We start from the raw sequence: 2,869 nt of genomic DNA, 5'->3' as shown, positions 1-2,869 counted from the left end.
TATATAATAAATTACGCTGTAAAGCTTATCATAGGTAGGCTTAGGCATATGAAACTGAAAGAATAGAAGAAATTCTATTGCAGGGATTGGATCATGGGTAGCCGAGAGGTTAGGCTTTGGCACGATACGGTATAAGAAGCGGATTCGAGTCCCGCCGCAGTTTTCGATTCTTAAATATTTTGTCATTTATAAAGCATTCTAGCAACTGCAAAATGCTTATCATTAGTACTTTATTAACGATATATCGAATTACACAGCAGTATACTTTAACAGATATTAAATATATAATTTTAATTTTGCAAATATGTAAAGTGGAGTAAGTAGTTGAGATTGTGTGCATGTGAGTGTGTGTGTGAGTGTTTGTGTCCGTGTGTGATTTTTTAAGCTATCTTAACATGTCAAATTTATTTACATGCATGTATACAACATTTGTCTACCATACAAATCTAGTACTAATGCTAATATCTAATAAAAAGTATGTTAATTAGTTTGTCAAGCCTATAACAACTATTTAGCAATCTTTACTACTCTACCGACAAAAAAGAACACTTAAAAGCCTACAACAGTGTTTGAAGCCAGTACTTCATGCCGTTACGTGAAGCGAACCAAAATTAATCGTTCAACGGTTCCCTATTCACATTCACAGACAGTAGACCAGGGCTTAATTAAACATTCACGTTTATCAAAAGCATTCTTCGAAATTCAAACTCATTGTCTATTGTTTTTCTTGACTGCAAAAAAACTCCGACCTTTTTTTTAAAAACGGCTATTTCGAACGAACGTTGAATGAATTCACGTTGAATAGAAAAAATTAAATGAGCATTATTATTTTATTGTTTCAGCTGTTATAGCTATAATATTAAGTAACTTCTCGACATGACTTTGAAGTTACACTATGCGAGCATTAAGGGAACACAGAAGTTCCATTTGGCTGGAAGGCGGGAAACTTGACATTGTGTTTGACTACAGGCCTTTTTTATTTTAATATCTAATAATCTAGAAACTTCTTGTAAGTCATGAAACCATCATGAAACATAATAATAAATATGAAATGGCGTCTGTGCAGTGTTTTGATCGCTGCTAATTCCAAAGCTGACAGACCAAGCGTAATAATATGAGAATGATACATTTAGAAATATATTATTAGTATACTTATCACCATCTTTATTTATTTTCCTTATTTATTTCTATCTCATGTGTTCATACAACATGTAACAAAATGGAACGTGTTAGCGACAGAGTGATTTTGAACATTCTTATATCCGTAAAAATCTAAAAAAGATACATTATATTGATGTTTCTACCTGCTGACATCCATACTAATATTATAAATGCGAAAGTAACTCTGTCTGTCTGTTACGCTTACACGCCTAAACCACTAACCGATTTTGATGAAATCCTATCCTGCTATATATTATATATTATATTATCCTATCCTACTATCCTACTAATATTATAAATGCGAAAGTTTGTAAGGATGTGTATGTGTTTGTTGCTCTTTCACGCAAAAACTACTGAACCGATTGCAATGAAATTTGGTACGTAGACAGCTGGACAACTGGAATACGGACGGGATACGGACTTACGCGGGTGAAACCGCGGGGCGCAACGAGTTTGGTGTAAAGATAGAACTGAACTTGAGAAAGGATAATAGGGAATGAGGGTTTGTATGAAAGTTCCTTACCTTCCATGTCAAACACAAAATCATGTGAGATTCTGTCACACGTAAACCACTTAACTAATTTTGACAAATAGTCTAGGCTTTGGGCGATTTCACGAAGAGTTCCCACGACCTCGGCTAACGTGGTGAGACGGAACACAGTGGAGTTTAGTCGGTAGGTCTACTGCCTATGGCATATAGGCAGTAGGAGTCCGACATTACCCGCGGTCTTTCCCCGAAGGCCGTGGGTATGCATGAGCATTCTCCACTATAAAAAAAAAAATAAAAAAATAAGGCCTTGGGAAAGACTATAGGCTACTCCTTACCATGTCGCGCGATATAACCGAATTCCAAAGCGAGCGAAGCCGCGGGCGGAAAGCTAGTAAAAATTAAAGAGAAATTGTTCTCGAATAAAACGAGTATGAATTCGTCTTTGGATCTTATAATATTATAATTATGAAGTAATCCATCTTTTAAATGAATAAATGAATTATAAAAATCTCTTTATTTTATGTAATGATTCTCTCTCTAATTATTGTGTATATAACAAATTTATAAAAGGATGATCTCTTGCCGAGGTAGAATAAAGAGATCACGATAATTTCTAATAAAATCAATTGAACAAGATGGTCCTATTAATTTTACTTGGAAATAACTATATATTGTGAATTTATTACGGTCACGAAGTATCGTAATACAATTGGCCCTTTATTCGATTGCGCAAGGTCAAGGGTCATATTTATTGGCATAGCATCGACTTTCATATATTTTTATGTGAGCCATAATAAGGACCATTAATAATATGATCTGGATCCTATAGCATAGAGCCATTAAAATGAACGTGATATGATGGCATGATTTAAACAGGTACCTAGATCTAAAAAAAAACAAAATAATATTTACATAAGTGGTAGATATCTTAGTAATTAGTAGGTAACAAATTTAAAGTATGTATAGGTAAATAAGCAAGGTATTAAGTTGATAAAAGCGATCAGTTTTTTTTAGATATATTCTTGTTCGCCTGTGTCAGTTGATATGGCAAATAGTTTATGAAAATATTAATATATACAAAATCAACAGGTGAAACAATCCCCTAGTATAAATTTCCAATGTGAAAGGAGTTATATAATAATTAAAAAGAATTAACATTCTTATGGGATAGCATAATGTCTATTACTTATCTGCTTGCCAAAACTAAAAACTTGAACA

This window comes from Zerene cesonia, chromosome 26, assembly GCF_012273895.1.
Source record: "Zerene cesonia ecotype Mississippi chromosome 26, Zerene_cesonia_1.1, whole genome shotgun sequence".
NCBI classification, from domain to species: Eukaryota; Metazoa; Arthropoda; class Insecta; order Lepidoptera; family Pieridae; genus Zerene; species Zerene cesonia.
The sequence above is the reverse complement of the archived record's forward strand: the minus strand, read 5'-3'. Positions refer to the sequence as shown.